General features: G+C 42.6%; 1 protein-coding gene across 4 annotated transcripts in view; it reads right to left on the bottom strand.

Annotated features, from left to right (window-relative positions):
• A1CF (APOBEC1 complementation factor) overlaps window positions 1-18884 on the bottom strand; it is a 79344-nt gene extending 60460 nt beyond the window's left edge. For all 4 annotated transcript variants that reach the window (XM_080823026.1, XM_080823028.1, XM_080823029.1 and 1 more), the window contains exon 1: window positions 18786-18884. The gene's annotated coding sequence lies outside the window, so the exon portion shown is untranslated. The remainder of the gene's footprint in view (window positions 1-18785) is intronic.
• Window positions 18885-19221: the final 337 nt, after the last annotated feature.

The raw sequence follows: 19221 nt of genomic DNA, 5'->3' as shown, positions 1-19221 counted from the left end.
ACAGTAACTTACACTTGATCTGAAGTCAACTGAATCTGCATCTAATCTTCTACTATTTATTCTTCTTCTTGTTCCAATCACTTCTAGAAAGTTCTGTCCTGGAGTTGTGACTCTACCTTTTGTGCAAGATGGATGTCAGTGGTTTCACTGCGTTTACATATACGTTCTCGTCTTTGGAAGAGAGACAAAAAGAGTAAAATCGAGAGTGCAAAGTGATTGAAAAGGAGAGTTGATATTTGAATTCCCTTTTCTTCTTCCCAGTGCCTTCCTGGTTTTCTATTTGCAACATTGGAGCCTACTTGATCCAGAAGAGAAGGGTCTAGAAGTTATTGAGGGTTCAAGATTTCTGCCTTCCTGAAAGTTACACATGGATTGGAATGAACACCTCACCTCGGTCGAGACTTTTCAGTAGAAATTTCCAGAGTTCACTGTAGGGCAAGGTCAGAGTTGCTGTTCCTGACCCTTGACCCTGGTGGCCTCAGGTACCAGTGGGTCCTGGCTCCGAGAAGGTGGCAGGGAGACAAAGATACGGAGGCAAGAGAGAGAAGCAGTTAGGGAAGCAAATGCCAGCATTTCTGCCCCCACAGCCGCGAGGAGGATAGTAGAGTTGCCCTTTCTTTACTACCCTAGGCTATAAAGAAGAAAAGCATATGGGAAAGTTGTACATATAAATTGGCTTGCACGTTGTGAAAGGGAAACTACAAGGGGATTGTAAGTGATATTTTTTACCTAGATTTGCCCGAAGTTGGGCAGTGTCGGAAGATGAGTGCCCTAGCGGGACAGCAGTTGGTGGCCGTGGCAACAGAGAAAGTGGGAAAACAGGTTTGTTTTTTTAAAATAGTAAATCGGGCAAGACAGACAAAGGTGAGAAGGGCAGGCCCGCTGAACATGCACAGAAAGAGAAGCTTGGAAAAGCAAAGGCAGGTGTGATGGTGTGAGGAAGAGGACAAGAGGGACGGAAGACAGAGGTTCAAGTGATTAGCTTTCTTGGTTTAAAAATGCAATGGGGGCGCCTGGGTGGCTCAGTCGGTTAAGTGCCTGCCTTCAGCTCAAGTCATGATCCTGGGGTCCAGGGATCGAGTCCTGTATTAGGCTCCCTGCTCAGCGGGGAGCCTGCTTCTCCCTCTCCCATGAGTATTAAAGGAATATCTCCAATGTGCCGGGCACTGTGTTAGATGGTTTAGTTGGGAAATAGAGTCATTTTGTTACTGCTAGAGTTTCTGTATGTATTTTATGGACTTTTCTAAAGAGGAGGGATAAGGACACAGAGTGGGGGGAAAGATTATTTCTGACTTGGTAAGTGGAGGAGAGACGTTCCTTTGTAACCAGGTGGGAGACATTGGGGTTGGTGCCAGCAAGGTCAGTGATGGCTTCATGCCCAATGGGACCTCTCCAGACCCAATCCAGGCTTCCCCAGTGTTTATGCACTGATGTTGCATGGTAACTCTTACCAGCATGCAAGTTGTATAACTGGTTTTATAAGGAGTTCCAAGCATTTAGTATGTCCTGGGAATTTTACACAGAAGGAGCTCCAATGGTATCGACGTGGTCTGTGAAGGATTAATGACCAAAGTTTATGCATTTGCCTACTGATGCTAAGTAAATACTATCGTGCATTACTTGATAGAGAAATAGAAACTAGCTCTAATGTTCTCTCTGGAAATGTTTACAATCGGTCTTAAGTTTACTTTGGAAGTGAATTCACATGATAGCTCTCTAGTTGGCCATGTATCGTGAACCACAGCAAAATTAGAGAATATGAATACATAAAATTCCAAAATGTGGCCTAAAAACACCCCACCAAGTCCCAAAATGTGGCACCTTCTTTTTAAAAATCAATATATTGTCAGCCAAAAAATTAAGGTAACCAGAATCCCTTCTGCGTTATTAAGGCAATAGTAATCAATCCTACCTTAATTTGGGGCCTGGTCAGTTTGTGCCTAGTCAAGGCTTAACATAAAGAAAAATTAAAGTCGTTCTTAGTAGATACACTGACTTATAATTACGGAAAATATCCTCTGTCTATCGTAGGTTGCGCATCTTCAGAGAAAGATAAGCTTGCATTGAAATTTCCATCCCACCCCCACGATTTTAAGTTCTCTGAGGCTCTGGTTCTTATTCTAAGAACAGGAGCACTGATACCTAACTTGAAGGTTTTTTTGTTTTGTTTTTTGACCCATTTATCTTTTAGCAAAGATAAATCAGATATTTGTAGGAGAGAACCTAATAAATAAATAAATAAATCGGGTAATGGATAGGAGAGAACTTAATAAACTGCCAGGCATTTGGATGATGCTCAGTAAATATTTCCTTCTTGTTCCTTGTCTGCTGCTTTGGTTGACTCATCTTAGCATCACCTGGGTTCTTCTGCAAGGCTATCCTTTCCAGAAACTGTCCAAGGGACACAGAAATGCTGTTTGGAATGTGTTATGTTGTCTTCTTTCATGTTGCTTTAGTACTTGATCGGGTGGCTTCTTGGGTTTGTTGTCACTTCTCAGTAGGAAAACATCCTTAAGGTCTTCAGTGTGTGTGTGTATGTGTGTGTGTGTGTGTGTGTGTGAGAGGGAGAGAAAGAGAGAGCGAGCATGTTAGAGCCTTTTTTTTTTTTTTAAGATTTTATTTATTTATTTGACAGAGAGAGAGAGACAGCAAGAGAGGGAACACAAGCAGGGGGAGTGGGAGAGGGAGCCCGATGCGGGGCTCGAAACCAGGACCCTGGGATCATGACCTGAGCCAAAGGCAAATGCTTAATGATTGAGCCACCCAGGAGCCCCAGAGCACCTTGGGGTTGTAATGAAAATTAGACACTACCTAAATATCAGTGATTAAGAAATATTTGAATTGGGAATAAGTAGTGGTACAATGCATCTAATAATACTGTTCTAGTAGAACATACAGTTCAGACAGATATTTGTGAATAGAATAGAATAGTTAAAGGGCAGGCTGAAAACAGCAGGCATAGTCTGATTTCATTTGTGTTAACTTTCATATTCGTAAGGGAATATAAAAGGCTGACTAGGTAAACAGATCAGTTTGCCACTCTCCTTTGACTATTTTTAGCTTTCTGTAATATATAGCTCTCACTCTAATAATTTAAAAATAAGTTAAATCTTTCTAATAAATGAATTGCCAATGAGAACAAATCATCAAAGACTGAGATGTGGTCATGGTTCTATTCTGGGGAACCTGTTGATCATTAATTAGAGAAAAATGCTGAAAATTACTCCAAGGGTCTGGCTAAAGAGGCCAGGGACAAAACACAATAGACATAACGAAATCAGAAGGAATCAAAGGTGAATTGGTAAGACTGAAAAATCCGCAGACTTGATAAATGTAAGGGCTGATTGAAAGGTTGGTGAATCAGCACCTCTGGGCACCAGGACAAAGTAAGACGGAGAAACCCATTTTGAAAACAGGTGATACATAAATACTAGGAAAAGGGGCAGGAAGAAAACAGTCCAAATGGGTACAGAAGTTCTCTCTCGCCTATAAAATCATGCATTTATTTTGCTTTATTCTTTATCTTCTCTATTTTTTTTTTACACTACACAAAATATTTTTATAAAAAAAAAGTGGGAAAAATGGTTGTAACCACAGATAAGAGACTCTTGACTCTTAATATTTCTATTAATACATTGATAATATGGATGCAGTGATCAGTTATCTAGAAAACTCAAGGGTGAAATAATAATTTGAATGAGCTAAAAATCACACACTGTAATGAAAGAACTCATTGTCTTCTTCCTAAATAATGCAAGGTCCAGATGGTTTTATTGGGCAGTTTTTATAAATCATTTAAGAAACAAATAATTCTTTCATTATATAAAGCTTTTGAAGCATAGAAAATAAAGGAGAACTTATACTAAATCTGTCAATTTCATATCTCTGATATAAAGCCAGACAAATAGATCACAAAATAGAAAACTGTGAACCCCAATATCACATGTAAGTCTAGATATGAAACACATACAGCAAGGTATTAAAATACTAATATACAATAAACACATTGCATTTATCACCAAAATACTAATACTGTGCAACTTTAGGTATTCTATTAATTCATTTCAGTGGCAAGGAAGAAAAAGCATGATCATCCCATTAAATTAAAACTGGCACTTAATAAAATTCAACACCCACTATTGGTTTAGGAAAAAAAAAACTTGCTAAGTTAGTAATAGAATAAAACATCTTTAATTTGATGAAGAGCATCAGAAACACACAGAAAACATACTTAGTACTAAAACACTGAGATCATTCATTCTTTTTTTTTTTTTTAAAGATTTTATTTATTTATTTGACAGACAGAGATCACAAGTAGGCAGAGAGACAGGCAGAGAGAGAGAGGAAGGGAAGCAGGCTCGCCACTGAACAGAGAGCCTGAAGCGGGGCTTGATCCTAGGACCCTGAGATCATGACCTGAGCCGAAGGCAGAGGCTTAACCCACTGAGCCACCCAGGCGCCTAAGATCATTCTCATTAAAGACAAGTAAATCAACTGTGCAGAACAATTAGGAGGCCAGTGCCTTATCCATTAGGCTACTGCGGCTTCTTGTGCAGAACAATTAGAATAAAGGAATACCACAAGAACAGTCAAAACAAGTTCATCATTGAAGCAGAAATAGCAGATGAAATGAGAAGATCTGAACAATAGAAACAAAACTCGTAAGAATAGATGTAAGACGAAGTACCCAAATTCTTTATGAAGAAAACAATAAAATTATATTGAAGGATCTAAGGCCCGGATATATGTTAAGTGTTATTATTAAAAAGGATCTGTTCTTCCCATATGATTAATCTAATGCAAACAAATTTGAAAATCAATAATTTTTTTTTTTTAATTTGACAAGATGAGTCTAAAGTTCACCTGGCAGGAAAAACATTCAGGAAATGCCACAAAGTGTACTGAATTATAGTATTCCTGGGAACCCGCCTAATTCAAAGTTAAAATTAAAACAGGCATAGGAATGGACAAATAGATTAATGGAAAGAAACAAAGAAGCCTAGACCCATAGTCCTGTTTATGTTGGAATCTGCCAGTAGGTATTATTTCGAAGGATAGATCATAGACACTTCGAGAAAAAAGTTGGCCCATCCTATCAGAGCGTATACTGAAATTCTAAGTGGATTAATGGAAAAGCCTTTAAAAACACGGTGAAACTACTGGAAGGAAAGGTGGGGGAACATTTTTATAATCTTGTGATGCAGAAGAGCTTCCTAACCAGGCATAGCAACCACCACAAATGAAAAGACTAACAGATTTGTGGTGCCTGGGGGACGCAGTCAGCTGAGCATCCCACTCTTGGTCTCAGCTCAGGTTGTGATCTCAGGGTTGTGGGATAGAGCACCCATGGGGCCAGGCCTCAGGCTCCGTGCTCAGTGGGGAGTCTGCTTGGGATTTTCCCTGTCTCCCTCTCCCACTCCCCCTCCTCCCCATCGCATGCATTCTCTTTCGGATAAATAAATCTTTAAAAATATTATAAACATCTGTACAATAAATTTGAAAGGAAACCACTGACAGGAAGAAAATCATTGCTGTTTTTATGTAATAGACCAAGAATCAGTATCTGTAATATACAAGGAATACTTTTAGATCAATAATAAAAATTGATTGAATAATGATTTGCTCACATCAGTGGACAAATCAGCAAAGTACAGAGGCAGTCAATTCACAGAAAAAAAAGAAAGAAAAAGAGTTTGTAAACTTATTTATATGTAGTCATCAGCTCAGAAAAGGTAAGTTAAAACAAAAAACCAAGATACCTTGGCTTTGCCTATTACATAGCAAAATTCGAAAAGATTTCAAATAATGAACAGAGCTAACCTTTCCTGAACACGTATTATATGCTATATTCCAGAAACTTGAAACCTAATTCATTTAATCCTCATAAAAACTCAGTGAGGGTAGGTATTATCATTCCTATGATGCAGGTAATAAATCAAGTTAGGGAGGTTGGTTAATATGTCTGTCCAAGGTCACTCAGGTAACTGGAGGGAGACCCGTAATTAGAATCCAGGTACTCTGGGGTCAGAGTCTGTGTCCCTCATTACTATATTCGGAAATAGGTGAATGGCACAGAAAAAGTAGGGAGATTATAGTATCTATCCGGCTTTTCCCAAAGAGTTTCTATGGAGAACCCCATGACAGGAGGAAACCGGTGAGGCAGATACTGTGAGTTTGTGTCTTCTTCCATAGGGCCAGATGGTTTTGGTCATCTAAAGCACTACGGTAACTTAGCCTCTTTGCTAGAAAGAAAATGACCTATGACCATCTGAGTAGTGCTGTGGGTAGACCGTGTGATGGTTCACCTGGACACATTCAGGGTCTGACCCCCTTTGGACATGGTCCAAAGTGGATACCTGGTCATTGCCAGCTCTCTGCTATGCACTTGGTCATACCCCCCTGAAACCTCAGCCTTCGTGCTCGCTGGCAGAATGGGGAGCATCACTCAGAGATGACCAGGTGATGTGTCACTTGGTAGAATGTGACTTGGAGTCCATGTTAATTTGTATTCTTACATTTGAAGTGTTGGTTCCTGCTTGCCCTTGACCTTTAGCTCTTCTGACTCGTAGACAGCCAGCGGGGAGGGAGCCAGCTGTGGGCCAAACATCTGATGTGGGGCCCTGACAGCTAACAGACACAGGTACTTCCAGTAGGCACCAAACATAACAGTTTTGGGGGCGGGGCTCCTCCCGGTCCCTCTGCCCCCACCTTCAAATGTCCATATAGTTCCTCTTTGCCTTTTCCCGTCTCTTACTCTCTTTAATCCTCGACTTTGTTCTCTCTCCTCCCTGGGTGACAGCCCTGACTAACGAAGTGGCTGATTCCACCCGGAAGGTATCGCCTGCTTTTAAGACAAAGGTGTTAAGAGCTGTGATGAAGCGATGCTGATGGGTGTAATTTTGACAAGAAACAGTTATTTTGGCAAAGATGCTTTGGGCCAGCTGCTACTTTGAGGACTGTTTGTTGATGCTTAAATCTATATGCCATCTTAGTTGGAGTCATTTGAAGTCCTAGATAGAGTAACTTAAAATAGCAAAACCTGAGACACTAGGGAAATTGCACTGCTGCAAAAATATCTATGGAGAAAATAAAACTATACCAGACAAAATTCCACTGGGAAACTACTGACTTAACATTATCAGAGAAAGGGAACGAGCAGAGGTATAAGAGACAAATGACTGTATTGTAGTTTTTGTGTGTGTCCTTGTCTGTGCAGATACGTATACACTTATGTATCTACACACACACATGCATGCACGCACGCATGCACCTGGACTAAATCTCAGCATTATAAACATGCAAGGAAAAAAAAAACATGCAAGGAGTGAGAAGGTGTGTCCTTCAAATTTTTTTTCTTCTTTTTATTTTTTTTTTTGTAAGTATGAATTCAAAACTGGGAATCAGATACAGTCTCATTTGAAAAGAAAACGGTCCCCAGACTCTCGGGAGAGTTAAGCATGTCCACCTGATGCCCAGATCATCATTCTTGCAAAACAGTCCTGACACCTAGACCACCGTTTTGTTTTGTTTGACAGAAACATTAATTTCAAATAGAACCATGTATTTTCACTTAAAAAGTGTATTTAAAACTGCACAATTTGTGGTCCAATGGGAACACCTCCTGCTTTTTAGCATATTTTGAAGTAGATCGAATAGATTAGGAACATTTGATCCACTTCAAAAGACATTTCACACTTATTTGCTTAAAATGCCCTTTAAATATCAACAAGAAGGCATTAAATCCCTGGGATTTAGCTTGAAACTGTAAATTGCACAAGGAAATGCAGGAGAGAGAGCATTAACCTACACATGCTTTGTCAAAATAGAACTCTCAGATTTCATCGCAAGCAGTTCTGGATTTTAGCAAGTCACATGCACTCTGTTAAATCTCCCTTTCCTCAATTTTTTAAAAGATTTCATTTATTTATTAGAGAGAGAGAGAGCATGCATGAGCCTGAGTGGGAGTGTGTGGGTGGGAGGGCCAGAGGGACAAGCAGACACCCCGCTGATCCGAGAGCCTGATGTAGGGCTCGAACCCCAGGACCCAGGGATTGTGACCATATCTGAAGGCAGATGCCTCACAGACGGAGCCACCCAGGCACCCCTTATCATAATCTAAAAAACAACTTCACTGTACTCTTCTCAGAGGATGCGTCCAGTTTGCACGCTTTCCTTAATCGTGACTTGCCATCATTTGCTAAACAGGGCCCTATCCTTAAAATATTGTACCACTATTCAGCACACTCCAAGCTGGCACTAAAAAGAAATCATCTAAGAATAGCTTTAGTCAACAGGGCTGACAGCAGATCAGAGAGCGGGAGCCATGGAGAAAGAACAGACTCCCTGCTTGGCTTTACGTTATAATCATCTGCACTGGGGCAGGATCCTCCTCACCCCAGAGGGGGCCAGATTCTCCTGGTCTGGGGTGGGGGGGCTGGACATGGTTACTTTGTAAGCCTTCAAAGTCACCGTAATTCGCCACTGAGTTGGGAACTGCTGAATGAAGCTCGAGCCTATACGTGTTAAATGTCAAAACAAAGCAATGGACAGTCATTGAATTTATCCCACCTGCCGAAGAGACGGGATAGATATCATGTAAAGAACATTGTATTAAAGAGAAGAAAAAAACCTATAAAAGAAAGGTAGACACTAGATGATAGGAAAAATGTGTGGATGATTCCATATTTTTCTCTAGTAATTGTTTACATTTTCATCATTCCTAATGAATATGTGTTTTCCTTAATGATAGTGTTTAGAAATTCCAAAAAAAAAAAAAAAAATCTCCTTCTTACTAGATTCTGGCTCACGTGATCAGTTTGCATGGTTCCATGAGGACCGACCAATAAGTTGTTGATATTCCCGCTGTGACTTGCTGTGCCTAGTTTCCATGCTGTTTTCCACAGTCTCCCTGAATGAGACAAACTCCAGCCGCTCCCTCTGGGGGGTGCATAGTTATAGGAGTATATATATATTTCTGAACTCCCAAGCCTGCGTGTGAGGACATGAATGCATATAGACACGTGGGTGTCTATACTGGCCTGGTGGCCAGTGTTGGTAGCACAATATCACAGAAGACCTCTCCATACTCCCCTTCCCTTTGTAACTGGTTCTGACCCTGTGACCTGCTCAAATCCTACAGCCTCGCGTCAGCTTGAACAGGACTATCAGAAACTCCGAAAGACCCTCACATGCGAGCTTTCGTTGGTAACACTGAAGATTGAGAGATGAACACTTTTTTTTTTTAATCCAAAAATGATTTGGGAAAACTTGAACAGCAGGTGGAAATGGCATGTGTTGGAGGGCGGAGTGGGTGTTGGGGAAGAAACACAGAGCTTTACAACCAGACAACATATGAACTCTACTCCACTAAGGTTCTACTATGATGGCTAATTTTATGTCTCAACTGGATGGGGCCACGGGGTGCCTGGATGTTTGGCTAAATATTGTTCTGGGTGTGTCTGTAAACGTCTTTCTGGATGAGATTAACTTTAAATATAGACCGATCCAATCAATTGAAGACAAGAATAGAACAAAAACAAGTTGAGTGAGAGAGAACTCTGCCCTCCCGGGGATATCCGTCTTTTCTGGACTCACTAGGACTGAAACACTGGTTCTTGTGTCTCGTGCCTGCTGGCTTTCAGGCTGGAAATAGATGTCATCTGACCTGGGTCTCCGGCTTGCCAACTTCAGGGTTTGAGGCTTATCAATCTCCTTAATCATGCAAGCCAACCACTTACAATAAATCCCTTTAGATGGACAGATAGATATAGACAGATAGATATATCTTAGAGGTGCGAGTGGCCAGTACTGGTATCTTACAGGTGCTAGAACAGTGACAACAACAAAACCATTTTTGTATGGGCACTGATTGGAATACCAGTTCTGTTTCTCTGGAGAACCCTAGCTAATACCTATACATAAATGGCTTCAGTGTGGTCATGTTCCCAGTAACTGTAAGATGAGGCTACAGATGGTGGTTGTGTTCTCTTCACTTAGTAATGATACCCCAGTCTTCCCACTGTGCCCCACTCTCTTGAGGATCCCTGGGAAAGACGATTGGCAGAGGTTAGAAATTCTAGAATGGCATATCCTAAGAAGAGTAGAAAGTCTTTGCATATATGTTTAATTTCTAAGTTGACCTACAAATTGGGAAAGTGGTAATCCCAGTGTGCCACGTAGATGTGTCTCAGCCTAAAAGCAGATGTTTTATTCCATAGGCCTGGGACCAATTATTTGTGTGGCAGATTACAGGGGCCTGATGAGCTGTGAGTGCTGTATTTCATTCATTCTTGGATTCATGTTACTATGTCTCTTTTTTTCTAGTTGAGATTGTCCTTTTGAGCTTAATTGCTGCATCTGGTTTCCTGAGACCAACTTGGAAAAATTAGGCCGAACACTCAATTCTCACTAAGACGGCCAACCACTGATTAATAAAATATTTTTGATCCTTGAGTGGAGCTTACAAAAATCCAACTCTCTGGAGCTCTATAGCGCAGTAGCCCTGAGGGAACGTGACACGCACAATGAAAAGACAGCTTTATGTTCCCTTTCCAGACCCAGAATGCCTGGGCTCAAATCCTTGAGACCAGATTACAGAAGTTCTGATTGTATGCTAATTTTCACAGCTTGGCATAAACTGTCCTTTTAAATTCTTTCTCATTCTGTCTAGTCAGCCCCTGAGTTCTGATACTTGCCCTTCTTTTGAATTCCCATGGCCATTAATTACCATGTTTGCAACTATCATTTCATACCTGGGTTGTTGTCTTACCTTTTCTAACTCTAACATCCTCTGTATTCACACTTGTTAATTTTCTCGACCATTTTATTATGTTACTTTCCTATTCGAAGACTTCCCCTGGCCCCATATTCACCAGCGCTAGCAACCAATGTCATCACCTATGAAAAGTACCCAACTTTGTATTAATTTCCAGGGGATAACTTTCCTCTACTTAGACTGGTCCAGAAGCCTAGGAGTCAGGAGAAGAAGGGAGATGGGGGCTCTAGGGGACAGAGGCAGAAGCGAAAACAGCGTGGACAACGGAGAAGGTGAGTATGTTGGGATGCTGAACGTGAGTGGAACAGAGGGGATCGGGAGTGGGAGGGACAACAGGTGAGACTGGGGAGGCAGGCAAAAATGATGTCCATCCCGGCAGGACAGAGCGTTCTTGCTTTATCACGAAGTCAGCACAGAAGAACTCTAATGGGCCCCTCTGCACTTTAGGAAGGAAACTCCATGAGTGTTGCTGAGAATGTGTTGGAGGCAGAAGGGTTAGTTTAGGGACAGGTGGGGAAAGGAAGAGAGGGAGGACCATCCCCTCGCCAAGGATGGACACTCATCTTTTTATCTCCAGCCCTTCCACTCAGCCTGGAACTTAGTAGACACAGTTAATACATATTTGCTGGACTGAATGGGAATTTCATATAGCCTCTTGGACCACTCCACACTTGGTTCCCTCCTAATTTTCTCGTTTCACCACATAATAATAAAGCACACAGTATTTTCCCCTTTGTTGTTCATTCTTTGATTCCCAAGTGGGGATCATGGCCCAGTAGACACACCATGGGATCATGGTTTTAGACTGACTCAGGTTCTAATGTGGGGGCTCTACCCTTAAGAACTTTGTAAACTTGGCTCAAGTTGTTTTCACCAGACCCCGGCTTCTTCTTTTCAACGTTGGAGATCAGGATACCTGTCTCATGGTGTTGACAGAGTGATGCAAAAGGATAGGACAAGTACACAGCCCAGAGTGGGGTACCAGGCACTCAATGCTGTTTTTCTTGGCCTCTTCTACCTCCTGTCCTGCTCTCCCCAGTTAGGTGGCTCTGTTATTCAGCAAACAATAGTGTGAATCTGTTCTGTGTAGAGCAAGGCGGTAGGTCTGCACACTGAAAAAGAAATAGGATAACTTTTTTGCCTTTCAGGAACCCTCAGTGTAGCACTAATATAGTATTCCTTCTCCAGCAAAGTAAGAGACTTTGGAGAAGGGAGAGAATAAATACCCTAAGACTGAGATAGGAACCCTGGGGAACCCTTCCTGGGCCCCTTGAAGTTAGAGACAAAAGTGCAATACATCTTTGTTTCCAACACAGCGACTAGAATAATGCTGAATACAAGCACGGAGTCCATCAATCAGTCCCAGCGGACAGATTAACGCAGTAATCCCAAGGGATCGCCTTCCTTCCCTTCCATCCAGCAGCTAATCCCTTGAAGAAGACGCTAATCCCTAGCCCCTTCCTCCTCTGTCCTGATGCTCTGCTTAGCCCCTGCCCCCATAATTTTCTCTTCAGGGGTCTTCTGCTGTGCCCTCTGCAGGGGACTGATTTGGGGACAGGTTATATTATCTCATACCTGCGTTTCTGTCAGGCAGATAACCCTGCTATTTGCAAGTGACTTTGAGTCCTGACGTTCTGTTCTTCGTAGTAACCATGAAAACAACACAGGCCAAGAGGCTTGCCCTCTGGTGTGAAGATCTGGATTTCTATTCTGCTACCTTGCTAATGACCCAGGTTCCTTCCAATTATTTTATCCCGACTTAATTAGGAGCCCTTGTCCATGATGGAGAACATCTTTGCCTTGGAAAAGCAGGGCCAGGTACTAACATTATTGGAAGATTCCAGTTCTGGCCAGGACACCTGTCTTAACTCTCTGTTCTGTAGTGAGGGGCAGACAGGGAGGAATCTGGTAAGTGTTATGCTCAAATGTCTTTAATAATCATTTGAAATTCATAAGTAAATTCTTCCTCAAAGATCAGACAAATAGCCATCATTCAGATACCTTACATTTTCCTCTTGTTCCCCACGACACCTCTATCCTTGGCCATTTCTCCTCTCCGTCTTCTCTTCCTACCGTCACAATTGACTAGTCCTAAACGCCCTTCTCGGCGGGCTTTGCCAGGCTAGTTAATTTGCTAAGTGATTTTAGGCTAATGGGTTCCTGAATGTCAATACCTCACAGTGTCCCTATCACTCACGTCCTGTCTCCCAACTAATGTGTATTTTAACAAGGAACTTCTGGAAGCACGCTCTTGGTATCCTAAATGAATAATTCCATTGAGGCTGGTACAGCTGCTATTTGGGAACTTCTGGGTCTCCATTTAAAGCTCCAAACTAGGGCAGTTTAAATCTGGGGCTCCCTGAGCATTTACAGACCTAGCAGCCCAGTTCTTCTTTCCCGGGGGAGAAGCGCGTGGCCTCCGGGTGGGAGGTGCTGTGTTCAGACCCTCGCAGAATCTGAGCATTAGGAAGCCAAGTCATTTAGGGCAGTTACTGAGGGCGGGGGGTCTACACTTGGATTCTTTCCCTAACAACAACAAAAATGTCTTTTGTCCTTGGGGAAACTCATTTAGTTCTTCTCTGTCCAGTAGAGGACCTCAAACTTTAGCTCCAGTTCCAAGATCCAGTGCTTCTCCACGCTCTGGTCACACTCTGTCTGCACAGTGGTGTACACCAGTCTGTTGGGGTTCACTCCTGTCTTCACCACTTTCCAGCCCTGTGACCTGGGGCAAGTTTCTCCATGGTCCTGAGGCTTGACCTCTTTACTGGAAAAACAGCATAGCCATAGAGCCCATTCCACAGAATCCCATTGAACAAGTCCATCTCTGTGCTTGGCATGTGGCAGGAGCTATGTCAGCCCAGAAGAGCTATTACTCGTGTCATTGTCACGATCATCGTCATAGGGCACCGACTCTAACTGGCCAGCAGTCAATGCCTGCCTTGTGAGGCTTTGCTGGGGACCTTCAGGCAAGAGGGTACCTGACCTGGTCATGTCCATGTGCCAACACAGCCTCTCGCTGTATGGTGTCAGCATCTGATCTCTGACTGCTGGGGAAAGTAACCAGAGGGATTCGGGCTTAAACAAATCTAAGAAGCCAGCTTACTTTACGCAGACGCCCCCAGCTGGAAGGAGGAGCCCTAAATCCAGTCCTAACAGAAAAGCTGCATGGAAGAATATGAAAGATCACTTGAGAGGAAGAAGGAAGAGTTGCCCTGATACAAAAACCCTGCAAACACCCAGCGGATGTTCCAGGAGGGAGCCCGGCTCCCTCCCTTCACTTCTTTCATGTGCCATGCTCGAAATCTTTGTAGGATTCTTTCCTTCGGGGATTCCTATGGGACTAGTTTTCCTCTCACCTTCCGCAGGGATTCTCACCCTCTCTTCCCAGTTTCATCTAACCTCTTAGTTACTCATCACCGGGGCAGTCATGTCCTGCGCGGTGGCTGAAGCTCCGGCCGTGATCTGCCTCCGCCGCGAGAGCCCCGCTAGGCTTCTGGACTCTGTGTGAGTGTCTTACATTTAACCAGCTTCGCACAACTGGAATGAGATGTGATGGCTGAGCTACCTTGAAGAAGGTAGGCGTGCAGCACTGACCATGAAGAAATCTGGCTTTAAAAAAGTCTAGGGGTCCCTGAGTGGCCCAGGTGGTGAAGTGTGTGACTTCTGATTTCGGCTCAGGTCATGATCTCAGGATGGTGAGATCGAGCCCTGGGTTGGGCCCTGCACTCAGTGGGGAGTCTGTTTCAGATTCTCCCTCTCTCTTTGCCTCTCATGCTCTCTCTCTCTCTCTCTCTCTCTCTCGGATAAATAAATAAATAAATCTTTTAAAGAAAAGTCTAAATGCTTCTGTCTAAAATGCTTAGTAAACTAGAATATTCTATAGAAATAAGGTAGCAACAGTAGTGGATTCTGCTATGTTAAGTGTAGTGTTCTCTGAATCGGTTGGGCATCCCAAAACAATGCTCATTTTTAACTACTGGAAGAAGAGGAGACATTACTACATCACCGAAGGTGAGATTTTAGAGAGTTGCAAACCAGTTTGCTCTCTTGGTCATTCTGTCTGGCCAGATTGTCATGTGCTAATTCCGTAGCCATATGGTTGCTGGAGGCAGAACACTGTGCACACCCTTGCAGACTGGAGGGGATTATCTTAGTCCATACTATGGCCTTCCTACTCCTTTTACCAGGGATGGAGCCCTGTTGAAATAAACCTGGTAAATATTTTCCACAGGATCTCTAATACCCTATAAAATTCCACAGGCATAGCTGTATAAGGAAAAGAAAAAAAGATGAGTCTATATATCTTTAAAAAATTAAATTAGTGGGGACCCTGGGTGGCCTGGGTGGCTCAGTTGGTTAAGTGTGTGACTTTGGCTCAGGTCATGAACCTGGGGTCCTGGATTGAGCCCTGTATGGAGGGGGGTTCCCTGCTCAGCAAGGAGCCTGTTTCTCCCTCTCCTACTCCCCCGACTTGTGTTCTCCCTCTCTCTCTCAAATAAATAAATAAAACCTTAAAAAAACAAATTAGGGAGCTCAAGTTACCAGCATATTTTAGTCCAAGCAGCCATTATTATAAAAGGCAATATTTAAATTTTTGATTTGGATGAATCAAAAATATTCAACACAAAACCTTAATTTATCCAATTAAAGCTTCCATGTAGTTTTTAAGACTGAGATTCTGATTAGATTAAGTCGGATGGACTCAAATGATAGATGAGCTCTCTCTCCCGATCCAATCAGCAGGAAATACTCCCTAACAACCACCTGCATCCTATAGGATCTGCAAGGAGCAGATGGGATTCAGATTTCTAATAGGTAATGTCACTGCAGTGGTGTCTCCCCTTTTCCAGATGCTTTCCCCCAGGGCGGGGGGCGGGGGGGGGAGGGGAGCATTGGGCTGTTAGAACTACACTTCAGAGGAGCCTGGTTACTGTTTCCATGAGTAAGATCAAATGGTGTTTATCCTCCATCGATCAATACCGTCTTGTTTGAACTGATTGAGTCATTTAGAGACACATAAGGTAATGACAACAATTGTGCAACAGAACCCAGCGTCCTCCCCAGCTTGCCGAGGGATGACAGTATTTTAAAAGACAGTTATTGAAACAGATTTGTAACATCAACTGGCTGTGTGATGAAATGAACACACGCCACCACAGGCTGCCCGGTGGGTTTTGGGGAAAAGGGCACCGGGCTACTTTAGCTAAGAGTTTCCTTGAGCAACATTCTCTAAAATAAAAGCGTGCTATGTTGTGTTTTTGTTGCTGCTGTCTTTTCAGAATAAGAGAAAATAAGAGGTTCTGTCTTTGTGTCTAGAACCCGGTTACTCTTGGTGACTAATCAGAACTTTTATTATTTGTGTATAGTTTTTGATTGACTATATCAGCAGAATTTTTTTTTATTATTATTATTCTATCAGTAGAGTTTTGACAAAGAACAGCTACTGGGTAAGTCTGGAAGGCCTCTGGACATTTTTCTGGAGGTTGTTACAAATAGAGAAATGGGAAGGGGAAGAGAGTTTCGCTGAATTCCTACTGAACGCCAGGGACCGGCTTCAACTGTTTTGCTGTGTCATCTCATTTAATCTTCACCGAATTCTGCAAGGTGGCTTCTACCCCCACGGCAAACTCAAGGAATCTGAGATTCAGAGCCGTTAAGTAGTGTGCCCGAGGCCACAGAGCTGGGGCTTGGGCACCTGCCTTCCAGCCACCCTCTGTCAGGAGAGGAGTCCAGTGTTCTTTCTAGAATGAATTTGGAAAGTGTCTAAAAGAGGCATGGTCCTGTTTGATGGAAGACAGCTAGACCTTCAGGTCCCTCGGATGGTTTCACTGGTGATTTCAGTGGGATCTGGTTTTATGAACACTGGGTGTGAGCTCTCGAAAGGATTTATTCTTTCTTAATCTGCGTTCTGTGGAATCCCTTTCTGAGACACGTTAATAGACGTTCCTGAAAGCCGTTCTGTTGTAAACAAAGCGAGGAAACGAAACATCTCGTGCTGCCAGATGCTCACAAGAAATGCACACACATACACACACAGTAACTCCCCAGTGCCTGTGAAGACAGTTACGATGGTGACACGCTTGGGCTCCGGGGTCCATGCACCTGGCTGGGGAATCTGGCTCTTTGTTCCCCACCTGGGTGATGCTGGGTCTGCAAGGTAACTAATCCCTGCTCAATTTTCTCATTAGTAAAATATTATAATAGTATCTACCTTATAGGACTGTTTTAAGAATAATATAGACGAATGCCGGGAAGGTGCTGAGAACTACGCTTGCCCATATAAGGCTCAACCAACATCTGTCATTGTTAGTTTCACTCCAAACGTCCACGTGATAACAAGACCTGCTTTAAAGTATCTGACTGCCTTTCCTCCACTTGACAATGGGGTCACTTTTTTTGAGCCACACTGATGAACATCCACTGACTATAGGGTAGGAAATGTCACATTTGAAACGGCACAAAACAACTTGGGATTAGCCCCGTTAAAAATAATAACTAAATATTCAGCGTATTCCTATCCATCATGTCAGTTTGTATTTGCCCACTAAGTTTTTTTTTTTTCTTTTCCTCTCTTTTTCCAAATTTCCTTCCCCTTCCCTTATACCCAATAAATAATACATTGGAACAGCAAAATGTGAGAATTATCTCAAATGGGCACTATCAATAAAATTCCAGAAAATATGGCCCTAAAATGTGAACCCATAAGTCGTCTGTCCATTATTCTGTATTTAGCAGGGGAAGGTCTTTGCCCTGCAACAGGTCCATGTTTATTCTAGTACTCACTGTTCTCTCCAGACCTCTGTTCCTACTGTGTATGCTCCAGCACATAATCATGAAGGATGTTTCAGACCAGACCAACACACCTTTGAAGCTTCTAAATTCTAACGAAAGTTGAGCTTGTCAGTGTATATTTTGCAAAACACTAATCTTGCACAGGGCACAAATAATTCCGTGTTCCTCCCCTTCTGGAAAATAAGCAAGACATAGCTCAGCAGTCCTCCTGTAAACACAGTTGTTTAACTTGGAGCCCGTTCTCCTTGGAATTCATTTTTGTAATTGTGGAACAAAAGTATTTCAATCAGAGTTTAAGAGATTTCTGGCAGGAATGGATATTCCTGTTACGTGCTCTGACACCTTTCTTAAGATACAATCGTAGCCTATTTTGGTTGCAAATCGTCTTTCTGGAGGGAACAAAATGATCACGGGAAAATATATCCACTGCAGTACTGTCGCCCAAACCAGCCCGAGAAAAATCTCTAATAATTAGCTATGCCCAAGGCTGAGATTTTAACACATTCAAAGCCAGTCGTTTTCCATGTCTGTTTTTGTTTTCTTTCTTTCTTTCTTTCTTTCTTTCTTTCTTTCCTCCTTCCTTCCTTCCTTTCTTTTTTTCTTTTGCTAGAATGAAAAAGGGAACAGCTTAAGGCATTCCTTTGGTGAGTAGGATTCTGGCCAAAGAGATAGCAAGAATCCACCAAGATGACTTTGGGTGGGTTTCTTTTCTGTGGGGTTTTGAGATTTTGGGTGGTTGCAAAGGGCAAAGGGGAGGGAAGGAGAGAATTAAAAATACGAAAGCTAAGGTATGAGAGGAATTACGACCTACACAGAGAAATCAGAATCTACCACTGATGTTAATGCTCTTCTTGTAATTACATTTTGTATATTTCCGGGGGTCCTAGGACCAGGACCCACAGTCAACCGCAACGCTCCCAGCTAAATAAACTTCTCAGAAACGTTAGCCGTACTCTTGAACCCAAGGCGGTAAGTCTACTTTTTAGCTCAGAAATGGATTAAATCGAGGACCAGAAGATGGCAGCCATTTCATTCTGAGATTATGTGACTCTTGAAGTATATTCTCTTGTTTTCAGGTTGCTCCATTAGTATAAACCCAGCCAGAAAGCTCCCTGCATTAGGAAATAGGATAGAAGCTCTTCTCGCTGCGTTCCCACTGAGCCACAATGCACAGTTTCACAGAGTTGAAGCAAGAAAAAGCCAAACACATGGACCGTACCTGAGTGATTGCAGAGGTCCCCACCCGGAAAAGGTTTCCTTGGCTGTGGCGAGTTCAACGTGTCACTCTGGTTATGCTCTAATCAACATATCAAACTCCAAAGGTTCAGTGGCTTTAGGTTTGGTTTACAATTCCTGGGAGTTAAACTTTAACTCGCTCTGTCCCTTGCATCCATACAGCCCTTTGACCAGATAACTGGGTCACGGGGGCCGCAGAATTTACAAAAGGGCCAGGCTCCTTAGTGGACGACATTAAAATATATTCTGTGTTAAAAACCGTTGATGTGAATATTGCCTTTGAAGCTGTCATCGTGAGTTAACGTGTTTTAAAAAGCGGAACTCACTGTAGTTCAGGTAGCTCGGCTTTTATTTATGTTAACTCCCCTGTTCTCTGTTCCGTGGAAGGGATATTAAGTCTAAGGGTAAATCTGGGAGAG

The sequence above is a fragment of the Martes martes genome (assembly GCF_963455335.1).
Source record: "Martes martes genome assembly, chromosome: 14".
Classification (NCBI taxonomy): Eukaryota; Metazoa; Chordata; class Mammalia; order Carnivora; family Mustelidae; genus Martes; species Martes martes.
This window is presented reverse-complemented; position numbering and strand designations above follow the sequence as displayed.